Below are 14,021 nucleotides of genomic sequence, written 5' to 3' on the forward strand. Positions count from 1 at the left end.
ATTATCTGAACCGGTCCTGGGCCTCCCCTAGGTCGAGTCAGCCTCAAATTGGTACCTGGTGCGATGTGTAAACATCGCCACTGGGGAGACAAAGGCGGCCGGGCGTGGTGCTGGCCACCCACCCCCTCGTGCGCCGTGCCGGCCTTCGTAGGTGCTGCTCGCTAACAGCAGTTGCCCCCAACAGTCTGGTTTCTAGGCTACACGGGGGATCTTTGTCTTGTTGGCTTGACTCAGGACACAGAAGAACTCTAAAAATGCGGGCGATGTTTGAACGGGACAAACCGGTTGTTGAAGGGAGGGGACAATTGACGCGGGTTGCGCGTGATGAGCACGGTCCACACTTCCTCCAGTGCGGCTGAAGAGAAGAGGCAGAACAGGAAGGGCGAAGAGAAGCAGAACAGGAAGGAATCTTCCCAAGACTCTCCCCCATCGTCTCTCCGGTTGTGACATTTCGCCTGCGACCATGTGGAATCCTCCCGCAGGTACGGATCTGCAAGGTTCGCGCACGCAGGCATCTTAGAACGACAGTCACGTTGAGCGGTTGCCGGCCCTTTGGATTATACTTATACAGAATATACACGTTAACTTTGGATTAGCATTTAACGAGAGATCGTATGATTACCGCCTGAAATTATAGCTGGTGTTGTGTATTGTTTTTGGTGTTTCTGTACTCGAAATTACTGTTATTCAGAATCAGAATATTTATGCTGGAGGAATCCGATGAGCTATAAAGCGCTTTTGCACATATGTTCAGTTATAGAGGCGGGTCAGAACGTTACAACGACAAACGATACAACAACACGATAGGAGTTCAAAGTATAGGAAATACAAATTTAACAAAATATACAAAGTTTAACACGTAGGCTTTCGCGAACGTTGATTATGAAAATATACAAATACAACTATATTCAAAACGAGTGGTCAGTGCTGTTAATACAGATCGACAATCAGTTGCGTGCAGCCCACTGTGGAGTCGTGTGCTGTGTTGCTATGGGTGGGTATGTTGTATGCAGTACTGCGGTGATCCGACTGATGAGTTGGTGGAGGTCAGTAGAACACGGTGCTGATTTGAGTACGAGAGTCGGTGGTCTCCAGTGAGTTATCCAGGCTTCCTAAAGAGTTCACTGGACTCAAATAACAATCTTGAAGTAAACATGGCACAAGTGAACTAGGGGGGGGGGGGGGTAAAGGCACCGTCAAACGGGACTGGCATTCACAGTTACAAGTACTGTGCTAACAGAAGTACTAACACGTACGTACTGATCTGAATGAAAGAGATGATTAACTCTAACCCGTTTAGTTGTGCCATTTTTGTTCGTAGTTTTAACTTGTGTCATTTTGACCTGTGCCGTTTTACCTGTGCTATTTTTACCTGATATAACGTCGCCAAACTTGCATGTGAGGCTTCTTCATGCTCACCCGGTTGAACGACGCTTGTTAGGCTCAAGGTTATGTACTGTATTACCCAGATTAAACTTGTAATACATTTTTCTTCAGTTGGTTAAAAAACGTTTACTTTCAATAACCGGCAATCTTCACGATTTGTCTGTTACCACGAGAATGTCAAAGATGTAAATAATCATTGACACGGAATATAAACGAATGTACCTGTTTCTGTGAGGCACAACTCGAGAAATGGAGACTGAATATTCGGTAATGGAGACTGAATTTTCGGGACCAATTTTATGTCAGGGGGTGGGCCAAATTTACCAAGTCAGAACTTGGGAAATAATATCACCGAACATATCAATAAAAACATGTATGCGTTGGGAACATTTTTAATTTAACTTTTTAATTTAACATTTTCTTTTGTTAGTCTTGGAATTTTACCCGCAAGTATTTTTGGAAAAGCCTCCACGGTAATGCCACTATTATTTTCTTAATCGAGTTTTTTTCATATCAACTATAGAGTTCTGGGAGAAAATAGGTCAACGTTAATGCCCTCTAGTTGACTGTTCATGGTTAGCGATGTATTGGGGGTCATCCTGTGTGATAGACCAAATCTCACGCTTGGAACTTGCCAGTGACTTCTCAAAATAATTCCTGGTGGGAGGAAGGTTGGTGCTGTCTCCCTGGCAAGAAGAGGAGGGGGGGGCTTTGCCTTGGTTAAGTACAGCAAACTGAATTGAACGTTGTATTTAACCTGGTGAAACCCACTGAGCTATATAGCTTTTTCAGAAGCGACCTGGCCACAAATGATGGCTCAACGAAGTGGCAGCTAAACGCACGTTTCTAAATGTGGAGGGAGAAAAATCCATGCAACCACGGGGAGAGACACGCAAACTTCAAATATACAGGTGTCAGGGTCGGGATCAAACCCGATACCTCTTGTATACCAGGCGAGGTAGTTAACATCTCACCACCGTCGCATTTTGGTGGTGTGTTCACATTGCTCACTCGCATGATTACAGCCTTTGTCAAGCTTCATGAGCAAATTCCTTTGTCAAAAATATACCTATGTACCAAATTTCAGCTTTTTCCCTTGTCGGGAGGTACCCTAGAGGTTTTTTACACATTCAGGTTAATTTGTGTAATGAAAATAGGAGCTTGTCATAGATTAGCAATGCAAATTTGCAGGAAAACTAATCCATATTAGAACATTAACAGTAATATTCTGATGTCCTTTGCATGTAAATGTTTCGTATATAGTCGCAAAAGTTCTGATTTGAGTAGTCATGAAAGCAGAATTAGAAATCAAATCAATAATCGGTGGAGAATATAAGTAACCAAATATATAAGTAGACAATTTATCTTTACACAACTAATCGGCCCCACGGCCTTCTGGGAGTGCGTAATGCCAACATTGATTCTGAACAAGCAAACTCAGGACTGGTTTCATAAATGTTCTCATCATCTGCAGTCTGGCTTGATTTAATCAATTAATGTATATTTGCAGGTAATCAAAGTGCTCCTTCGATGCCAGGATACCCCCCAACAAATGCACACAACTCCCCATACCCGACATACGTGCAGGGTTATCCCCAGCCAGGATACCCTGCCAACCATGCATATTCCCCAAATACCTATGTTGGCACAGCACCCGCTCCGGGAGCACATCCCCAAGTGCAAATGTTTGGGCATCCAGGTCAAAGCAACGCAGTCTGTTACCCACAACCCCATGCAAACCACCACACACAAGCCCCAGTATATCACCATGTGCATCAACATGTGCCAGCAGTTGGCCACCATCACCACGGGGCCCATAGTGGAGGGCTTTCTGGGCTCCTCCACACGGTCGCCCATGGGCTTGGGGTCAACCACGGGCACCATGGCCACGAAGTCGTCCACCATGGGCACGAAGTCGTCCACCATGGCCATGAAGTCCACCATGTGCATGAAGTCCACCATGGGCACGGCCACCACGGGCACGGCCATCACGGGCACGGCCACCACGGACACGGCCACCACGGACACGGCCACCACGGGCACGGGCACGGGCCACTGAAGTAAAAATTCACCAGGTGAGAACTCGAGACCAGGATGGTCTCATACGCAACAGTGATCTTTGGTATTAGTCTGCCAGTAGGGGGGCAATGATTGATATGTTCAGTGCCAATTGAGTAATATGCAGGTATATTTTAAATTGGGACCCCGAGACGTCAGGGGGTATCTTTAACATCAGCTGTAAAACAAATGGTGTGCAGTTATTATGCCCACAGTAATAATAATGGCAGCCGCTGAATTCAAACCGTGAACCTCTGCAACAAGAGGCGAACGTGCCTACCGCTGGGCTCCATCACCGCTATTAAAAGGACATTATTAAGGGAGATGCATTCAACACTTATGTTCAACACAACTGCACCCGATTGAGAGTAACTGGGATAAATGCATAGCAACATCTGGATTGTCTGAGAGTCTAGCAAGTCACTGTAGCTACCCTGTTTTTGCTGTGGTAACAAAAAAGGAATATATTTATCACAAATCAATGTTAAAACATTGTACAATGTATTTAAGCCCAATTGTATCGATTTCTATTGAAACGGGGCGTTCCTGGTTATATTAAATTAAAATTGGTACAGTGTTTTTTTGAAATGGTAAACAATCCTCTGTAATTAAATTACAACAAATTGTGTCAGTGTATACTGGTTAAACGAATGAACCAAGTGCAACTTGACAACCTGTCTCTCCACAGCGTACCTCCAGCTGTGACTGACCGAGGCATGCATGGGCAATATTCTCAGGTAAGGATAAATCCTATCTGCATGACAACTTTCATTTCGAATAATATAAAGTAATAATTTATATCCAGTTATCAATCCATGCAATATGAATGCCCACTCTCACTTTAAATAGTTTGACCATACTTCATGCTGGTCAGTGTGGATTGATAGTAGTCATAACCAGGAATCTAATTTAGTGTAGTGCCTAACCTACAGTGCCACTACTCCCTCATACAGGACTGTAACACTGCATGTTTTGTAAGTTAGCCACCAAGATAGTATATTTAGAGCATTTATGTTCATATTCAACTACAAAAGATGATGCATGATTACTTTAATTGCCAAGCTGTTATTATGAATACGCTAAGGTAATAATTGTGAATAACCATCTTGGTTTGTTTGTATTACAGACTACGACTGGTCTCATTCTGTGCATGAATTAGGTTTATTGGTCTTGTAATCTTGGGGAAAAAGTCTATCTTGGGTCTAATTTTACATAACGGCACGTATATATTTTCATCTTCCAAGAAGTGAGCAACTTCAATATGTGCTCAATGCTCGGCTAGCGTCTCCATTAAACCTACACGGGACTGGCTGCATGAAAAACAAGAGATCGTCACTACCGACATCATCATTTAAAACTAGCGGTGAACAACAGCAACCAGTGCTTCCATCTTCTGCCCCTTGCTAAAGGGATCCAGGGCAGCCCAGAACCAGCCCACTTGGATTGATCCAATTGAGGGTCACGAAGATGAAGGCCATCCAAAAAAAAACTTAATTGAGCATGCATAATTGTGGATAATCACCAGTGATAACTTAGAGGCCTTGGTAAATCCACTGCTGACTGAAAGCCTCATGATGCCTTCGGAGTGATTGGAGAGGTACATTTTTTTAAACCAAACTTTACAACGCTACTCAATGAGTGCCCGTTGATGAGAGAGGTCCCAGATGGGTTCAGATATCGCCTGCTACTGATGTTAACTGTGGCTAGGAATCAAACTCAGGTCAACCGTGCAAATAGTTACTACAAAAACCTCTCATTCATTATTTTACGTAACTAATTTTAATGGAAAATGTCCTGAGGCTATTGTATAATCACACAGACCTAATGTATGTAATGTCATGGCTTCTGTATTTGAATAAAGTGTTAACTGGGACCGATTTCTCAAACTTCTTTAAATCCAAGGCCCCTTTTAGTGTGGCTGAAAAACTGCAGCATGGAGTGTCGGGTTGTTGACCAAATGCATTATCGATTGTTCCTTCCAGTGTCTTCCCGAGCAATCTATTGTGATTTAGACAATGGCCATACAATGAGACTGACATCATCCATGGGTGTACGACCAGAGTTTGCGAAATGCTGTTTTGAACATTGACACGTGGTTTACATATTGAATAACACTGACGTGCCAACGTTGAAACACAGGATTGTATGATCCTGGAGAATACAGTAAGCGTGGGCGTTACATGTGTGTGCAAGGTGGCAAGGAGCAGCACCCCCCCACCTCCCAAGATCTCGCGTCGCTGTGGAGCCGTGTCCAAGCTTCTGTGGGAGCAGCCGCTCCTTCACATCCCTACTCATTCTGTCTGATCAGTGACTCCTTCGGGCTGGACCATGCAACCGTCGCAATCATCACAACTATCCCCAGTGACATCGCAACATCCCGCAGAACCATCATCATCGCCCAGGAGTGTGCATGGTCGCCTCACCGTACAATGAAAATTCACTATTTTAACAGCCCTGGTTTTTCCGAAACGAGTATGCTGCCAATGTTTTGCCACAAACTAATGTCTAAAAAGCACACCACCTCTGCAGTTCGTCACGTTTTCTCAAAAATGGCCACTCAAGACAAAAGGAATGCAATGTACTTCCGTAATTGTTGATGGTGTTTTGCATATGCACAAAGCCTTTGTGCTCTTGCACATTCTTGTATCCTGTTTGAAACAAGATTTGCTGGTCTGCGCTTGTTCGTTATGGTTTTTTGTCGTCATTTGCAGACCTGAGAAATATACCGTATCACCAAACAGGTGCACAGGATTCTGCCTATTTCCTGCCCCAACCCCCGCGATATCGCGAGTAAAGTGGAAACGCCACCCGTATTTTATTTCCCCCTACCAACTCGAGTTTTCTGTGGATATATATAAGGTGCGTGGAGTGGTTGCAAGCCCTCCAGCAGCAATTGGGTCAAGGGACAGAATGGCATCACACGAACACCAAACAAAGACAAAGATCCCCCGTATAGCCTGTAACAGACTGTTGGGGCAAGTGCTGTTAGCGAGCAACACCTATGAAGGCAGGCACGGCACACGAGAGGGGGTGGTTTACCAGCACCGCGCCCGGCCGTCTTTGTCTCCCCAGTGGCGATGTTTTTACACACCGCACCAGGTACTCATTTGAGACTGAGCCGACCTAGGGGAGGCCCGAACCGGTTCAGATCATCGTCTCCGGTGTTGGCCGTGAGCGGGAATCGACCTCGGGTGGCCAGGTTCGTAGCGATAACCGCTGCCCTACCGCTCACTTTTTGTCTCCCCAACCAACTCGAGTTCTCTGTTAACAAGCTGCTGCGTGGAGTGGTTGCAAGCGAGCAGAAATGTGGTTAAGGGACAGACTGGCATCACGTGAACACACCCACCACCACCCATATTAACACGACATTTAATGCCCTATAGTATTTTCTCTGGTAAATATATTTTTAAAAATATACCAATTTCCTGGTTTCAAGGGCTGGGGGCTGAGCGCCAAATGCTTCATTATGAGCGATCAATCACAAGTCCCTCCGGTTGGACCCCGAGCAGTGGCGTAATGACGACATGATGAGTGGCGTAGTGACTACATGAACACATTCCTGCTGTGGAGGGAGCTGGTAGTAATGTTGGGTTGCTCGGTCAATGGTCAGGGTCAACGGCGGCGTGGTGTATTCCGCAAATATGCCCGACTGTGAGGGCGGGCACAAGCCGGCGTGAGTAGGTTAAACGTTGAGTTTTATAAGGGCACCACGGGGTGACCAGCCCCTCCCCACCCTCCCCACCCCTCCCCACCCAGCCCCTCCCTGCACGATGGACGGACGGACACAATAATCCCCTGTGGGCTGGTGTAACCAGGAGGTTCCTATCAGTACAGTATAGGTGGCGTAGTGACTACACGACGAGTGACGTAGTGACTACACGATAAGTGTCTCCACACGAGCTGCCCCCCCCCGTGTCTCCACACAAGCTGCCCCCCCCCCCGTGTCTCCACACAAGCTGCCCCCCCCCGTGTCTCCATATAAGCTGCCCCCCCCCCCGTGTCTCCACACAAGCTGCCCCCCCCCCCGCCGTGTCTCACACGAGCTGCCCCCCCCCCGTGTCTCCACACGAGCTGCCCCCCCCCGTGTCTCCACACAAGCTGCCCCCCCCACCAACAAAGATTGCGGCCAGCTGCGTCTGTGAGCTTCGAGATGCGCTCCTGCGGCCGTCTGGAACGCTCTCCCTCCCTTCCGATATTCGAAAGCCCACTGGGAGCTGTGCACTTTGAAGTCGACATTGACAAACTAATTTCATTGTTTCGATGCTTTTCGTGTTCAGTTTTGTTGCCCCCCCCCTCTCCCGCCGCACCTCCGATGAGCACGGTTGGCTACGTATGGTGCGAAAGAAGTTAAAATCGGCACTGCACGCAACGTAAAGTGCCGCTGTATCTGTGACACTTGGCCCACAGCGCACGCTGCGCATGAGGAAGTGGCAGCGAGCGCGGCTGTTCGTCCCAGTTTCACTTTGTAGCAGTAAGTATTTTACAACAACAACAGCAGCAGCAGCGTCGAAGGGTGGTGAGTCTGGCGAGTAGTGAGAGCCGTACAAGTGGTGAGTGGATTTCTGGTCGTGGTGTCGTGTGAGTGGTGAGTGAGTGGTGTGAGTGGTGAGTCGTGTGAGTGGTGAGTGAGTGGTGTGAGTGGTGAGTCGTGTGAGTGGTGAGTCGTGTGAGTGGTGAGTGATGTGAGTCGTGTGAGTGGTGAGTCGTGTGAGTGGTGAGTGAGTGGTGTGAGTGGTGAGTCGTGTGAGTGGTGAGTCGTGTGAGTGGTGAGTGATGTGAGTCGTGTGAGTGGTGAGTCGTGTGAGTGGTGAGTGATGTGAGTCGTGTGAGTGGTGAGTCGTGTGAGTGGTGAGTCGTGTGAGTGGTGAGTGATGTGAGTCGTGTGAGTGGTGAGTCGTGTGAGTGGTGAGTCATGTAGTGGTGAGTGGCGTGAATGGTGAGTTGTGTGAGTGGTGAGTCGCGTGAGTGGTGAGTCGTGTGAGTGGCGTGAATGGTGAGTTGTGTGAGTGGTGAGTTGTGTGAGTGGTGAGTCGTGTGAGTGGCGTGAATGGTGAGTTGTGTGAGTGGTGAGTCGTGTGAGTGGTGAGTCGTGTGAGTGGCGTGAATGGTGAGTTGTGTGAGTGGTGAGTCGTGTGAGTGGTGAGTCGTGTGAGTGGCGTGAATGGTGAGTTGTGTGAGTGGTGAGTCGTGTGAGTGGTGAGTCGTGTGAGTGGTCAGTGATGTGAGTGGTGAGTCGTGAGTGGTGAGTCGTGAGTGGTGAGTCGTGGTGAGTCGTGTGAGTGGTGAGTCGTGTGAGTGGTGAGTCGTGTGAATGGTGAGTTGTGTGAGTGGTGAGTTGTGTGAGTGATGAGTCGTGTGGGTGGTGAGTCGTGAGTCGTGTGAATGGTGAGTTGTGTGAGTGGTGAGTCGTGTGCGCGGTGAGTTATTTTGGTGGCGGTGTTCTCTGTTGAAGTTGAGTGGATGATGAGACAAACAGACATCGACGCCGTTAATCGCCGTCGGCTCAGTCCGATCTGACTCTAAGGTCTCGGAAGTGAATCGGGTTCGAGTTTGTGTTTGGATGAGCGACCATCATGTCTAACAGGTGTTATCGGCTGCGGGGTCATATGTGGTGGGCGTGTGATGATAGAGGGACGGTGCAGCGAAGTGAATACCTCAGTGGGCTTTGCCAGGTAGGATGGGGGTGGTTTAGTTCTATTTCTATGTTTTTTGGTTTGATTTGTTTACCTTCATGGTGCCTTGCACTACCATCGTGATTTTGTATTGGTTGTTGTAACGTTCTTACCCCGTACCCCCACTGGATATCTGTGAAAATAGTGCTTTATAGCTCATCGGATTCCTCCAGGATAAATACATATTCTGATGATGTGAAGTATTGGGTTTGTTACCCCACTGCGTTTTCACGTCCGTGCTCCCCACGTCTGCATCTCGCGCAGATGAGTGTGGGCAGCTGCCCTTCCAAAATACGTTCCTTGTACAGTGTTCTTGTATTGGGCAACCCTTTATTAAATTGACCGGGTGCCAATAGGGTAACGTCGAGAAGAAGAACAATAACACAACTTAACACTAAATTCTCGTTCATCTTGGCTCATCTTTACGAGAGTTTATCGTGAACCCATTTTAGAGACAGAAGGACAAAAGTAAAAATGCAGCAGTCACGCTTTAAACTTTCTTTGGGAAGCGTAAAGTATACTGTATATGGTTTTATACAAAGTTGGTGCATTAAATGTATTTGCCATTACTCATTTGGATTATATAGCATTCTAGTCCAGTCAAAGGCAATTGTATCCACTGTATACATCATGTTTTGCAGCACACTTTTCCACAAATGCCCTACCAGTAAACATTGAGCCGTTTCCCTGATGGCAGATTTTACCTCCTTAATTTGGCCACGATTACACTCTCGTAACCCACGCATTTGTATTAAGCTGTTAGGAACGGTATCCACATTGTTGGGTGTTTCAAGCGTACAGTATCGGAATTATTCCTTTTAAAATAGGCAGCTTGAAATGTTGCCTTGAGAGAGAACATGCACCCACATGTTGGATGTAGTGACACGCAGAAGTGAGACTGACGTTGTACCAGTGTTGAGTCAATTCATTGGCAAAGCATATACCCTCCGTTGAAATACATCTTATGAGTATCCTGCTGCTATGGGTGGCAGCTTAATATATATTTTTGAAGGATACTTTTTTCTTCCTTGACCCTTTTTAAAATTGCATTCCTTTCCATTGCCGTAGGGCCACTTTCCAACGTTGGATATATTCCTGAGAAATGAAACAAAGCCAGAGCGAACATTTCATATGTTCTATCAGTAAACATTGCATAACTGCACTAATATTGTACATCAGGGGTTGTGTCAGCCTTTGGGAATCCCATGCCTCGCGTGTGAACGATCTAGTTTGTTCACATTCGGCAACTCCGAATTAATTAATTATTTCAGTTGTGTAGCGCTGGTGGGGGGGGGGCACTCATTGCCCTGTGCCCCCATTGCGTCACATGCCCCTTGCGTCAGTGCGTGCCGCACGCCCCCTGTATCTCGGACCACACAGGTAAGGCGGTGCTTCCTATGCCTCCCACTCGAATGCACTTGGACCCTCCCACACCCTTCCCCACCTCCAGCGGTGCCATCTCCAGCTTCACCATTTATTTTTGTAGTGAGTCCAACTGAGTCACAGACGTTGTCTTGGGAGCAACACTATTCAGTAATTCAACACAACATAACACAACCCACACTTGGGTGTGAATGCCCATCTAGCCACGCTACGGCAGAACTAGACACAGTTCGCTATCCCACGCCGGACCACAACCTGGGTCCCGGACCGCGAGGCTAGAGGCTTCTTTTACCCGACGTGAATCTTCATCACCAACAACACGAAGAACCCCGAGCCCCTCACGGGGCCTACCATTATATCCGCCCGGACTGGGGCTGGCTCCGCTCCTCGCCCCGCCCACCTTCTAGATCTCTCGAGCTCCTTCCCGAAGGCTCCTGAGAGCTCTTTTATACCACGTGACCGCCCAGCGGCCCCCGTCCACCGGTGGCCCCCCTCCAATATCATCCGGTCACGTGTCGGCAGGTCAACCAGCGTATCATGCCCCAACGTAACCCTGGCTGGCTGATACTCCCTCTCGCTCCCTCACCGGAGCCCGCACCGCACACTGTACGTGGTGCCTCCACGCTGACCACTGCTGACCACTGCTCACCCAAGCCCCGCTAGGGCTGGTGGTACTACGCGCAGTAAGCGGGCTACACATAATGCCAACACATTATCCACCGTGGCTTCGTAAGCCCGGCACCACACAGTGACATACACAGTCACTACATCTTGTTGCTCACGACCCACGTAGCTGATGTCCGCAATGCCCTTTTGTGGATTGTTATCGCGTCACCAAATCCCCATTTCATCCACAAAGCAACTACTATGGCCTTTGTGGCTGCTTTGTTGCATTCCTTTGCAGGTGATTTTATTTAGCTTATATTTTCAAAGTTTGTATTTTTACACTCTGCCATGAGTGAAATTTCCATTCATTTAGAAACGATGTCTTATACAATGAGCACACCACATTGAAACTAAAGTATCTAAAAAAAATAGAAGTAGGCTACTGATTTCCCTGTGTTTTCTCGTAATACGGTAATCCCTTGGTACACGTGGTTTCGGTTGCAAATGGGAATTGTCATTTATTCCCACATTTAAAACACTCAAGTAAGATGGACAGATTACGGCAAAGTCAGAGTGCTGAGTTGGAACAGTTGAGGTTCTGAGTTCTATTTTGGGGTTGGGCCATCTGTGATTAAACTTGGTTCTCAATTTTAGTGAGTTCATGGCCTTAGCCCATTCACACATGTGTAGTACCATTGAGGACGCTTGGACACTCGGGTTGAGGCACACGTATTTATTCCGCACAGTGGTTACAACCGCGGGCATACAATACTAGAGGGGGTATCGGCCTCCTCACCCGGCTAGCTGGGAATACACTGCTAGCTATCTCTAACCTACCTCCTAGTCCTCCGCTAAGAGCTAGGGGAGGCTATCTGGCCTGACACTGGTGAGTCGGGCTACGGTACCCGGAGTCCCAGAGCACTAACTCTGGTTCTCGGGACCACGCCGCTGGCTCGGTCCTGCGCGGCCCTGACAAGGGCGGCGTTCCAGGGGAGTCCAGGGCTCGAGCTAGATGATCTTGGGTCTTCACGCCTTTAGCTGTAACATTCTGCCCCGAGCCCTCCGGCTCATCCCCTTTTATCTCCAACCCCCCGCTGAGGGATGGGGCCCCCCGGGGGATCACACTCCGGGCCAGCCCCCAAGGCTGCCTGGTGCGGACGTCGTTGCGAGCGCGTCCCCGTGTGCTCACGGAGCCCCGCCCACTGTGTTTGTTTCCCGTGTGATCCCATGTATACTGGCCTCCGTAACACCCCTACATCACCCCCCCCCCTACATAGCCCGCAGCCGTCCCGGCTGCATCAATCAACAATAAAAGTTTTATTTACCCTTTGACCCCGCGTGTACCTCACAATTTTAGAGCCATAACGCAACGAGAACAACAACAATAACCAGAAAAGCCAGAAGGGAAAACAACCCAACGCACCCCACCCCCGAATAAATACGAATACCGTAAAACCAACGTATATACAATTTCCAGGGAACCCCAGCACACACACAACACACCAGGAACACAACATATGTACAATCCAATGTGCCAGGGGGGAACCCCAGCACCCACACAACACACCAGGAACACAACATACGTACGATCCAATGTGCCAGGAACACGCCACCGACGCAGCACACAGTGAATATGACACGGGAATTTTTTTTTTTTTCATCACAAGAGTCTGCGCATTCTTGCGCGCATCCTTGCCGCTGGCCCGTCACACGGGGCAACCCCGGATGGCGGCCCGTCGGGTGGCAACTGTCCATTTCCGGGTGGGTCTGTTCTCGATGTCGCGAGACCCTTGGCATCCCCCGTCGGGGTTGTCGGGCGTGAGCCCGTCATTCCTGGTGCACCTGGGGGCGGGACAGCCGGCAACACGTCAGGCGAGAGCAGCGGAGACGGACCCTTTGAGTCGGTCGACCCCCCACATGTTTGGCCACGCGTGTGTGGAGTGGGATCTCGCGCCGCAACGAAGGGTTTCAGTCTGGAGGGGTGTACAAACCACCGGCGCTTCCCCCATTTGATGCGCACGCACTGAGGGCGCACAACCTCAACCACCTCGACGGGGCCCCGCCACGGCCGCACCAGTTTCGAGGAGGTCGCGAGTGGTACCTGGGGACAGTGCAGCCATGCCCTGTCTCCCGGCTTCCACTGTAGCACGTGCGCGTGACCCAGTCTGAGGCGCTCATTAGCTCTCTGACGCATGTCGGAATTTTGCATGGCCGCATCCCGCGCCTCTGTCAATTTTGCAAGGTTAAATTTAACATGGTCGGCCAATTTAGTTTTTCCCTGCGGCGCGGGGATCTGCAGCTGGGCCCGAACAGGTGGGTCAGGTTCACGGCCATACATGAGGAAGAAGGGGGAAAATCCCGTCGCAGCATGGGGGGCCAATCTGTATGCTGCGAGGACCCCTTGAATTTGCAAGTCCCAATCGGTCTGTGAGTCCGAAACCTGCTGTGACAACATAGACGTGATGGTTCGGTGCAGACGCTCGACCATCCCGTCAGTTTGCGGGTGATAGGGAGAGGTACGAATTTTTTTCGTGCCCAGGAGCTCACAGACCTGTTGGAGCAATTTTCCGGAAAAATGTTTGCCCTGGTCGGTCAGCAGCCGCTCCGGAGCACCTTTGTCCAGGACGTATCCCTGGACAAAGGCCTCCATGATGGCTGCTGCCGACTGGTTGGCCAGGGGCCAGGCCATAGGCCAGCGCGTGAAGTACTCCACCCCGGTCAACAAATATCTATTTCCCCTGGGGGTGGCGGGGAATGGGCCCAGAATATCCAGCGCGACAAGTTTGTTCACTCTGGAGACTCTGATAGACTGCAAAGGCGGGTTTGACTCCCGTGCTGGTGGTTTACGCTGCGCACACTGAGGGCATGACCCCAACAGGTCTGCGACGTCCCTCGTCATGCCCGGCCAAAAAAAAT

The 14,021-nt window shown here is 49.1% G+C and overlaps 1 protein-coding gene and 1 long non-coding RNA gene across 7 annotated transcripts in view; both read left to right on the forward strand.

Annotated features, from left to right (window-relative positions):
* The first annotated feature begins 302 nt into the window (after positions 1–302).
* On the forward strand, positions 303–6,182 carry LOC133349548 (uncharacterized). Of its 2 annotated transcripts, none has more exons than XR_009755956.1 (4): positions 303–482; positions 2,897–3,461; positions 4,133–4,181; positions 5,638–6,182. It is a non-coding gene; the product is annotated as an uncharacterized LOC133349548 (long non-coding RNA). The 2 variants fall into 2 exon arrangements; XR_009755955.1 differs by lacking the exon at positions 5,638–6,182 and adding an exon at positions 4,571–5,044.
* A 1,615-nt stretch (positions 6,183–7,797) lies between these two features.
* LOC133349549 (E3 ubiquitin-protein ligase MIB2-like) overlaps positions 7,798–14,021 on the forward strand; it is a 64,330-nt gene continuing 58,106 nt past the window's right edge. For 3 of the 5 annotated variants that reach the window (XM_061563104.1, XM_061563107.1, XM_061563108.1), the window contains exon 1: positions 7,844–7,994. The gene's annotated coding sequence lies outside the window, so the exon portion shown is untranslated. Of the gene's footprint in view, positions 7,995–14,021 lie in introns of all 5 variants that reach the window. The other 2 variants (XM_061563106.1, XM_061563105.1) reach the window with 2 other exon arrangements.

This window comes from Lethenteron reissneri, chromosome 30, assembly GCF_015708825.2.
Source record: "Lethenteron reissneri isolate LAM-NWPU_2019-01 chromosome 30, ASM1570882v1, whole genome shotgun sequence".
Taxonomy (NCBI): domain Eukaryota; kingdom Metazoa; phylum Chordata; class Hyperoartia; order Petromyzontiformes; family Petromyzontidae; genus Lethenteron; species Lethenteron reissneri.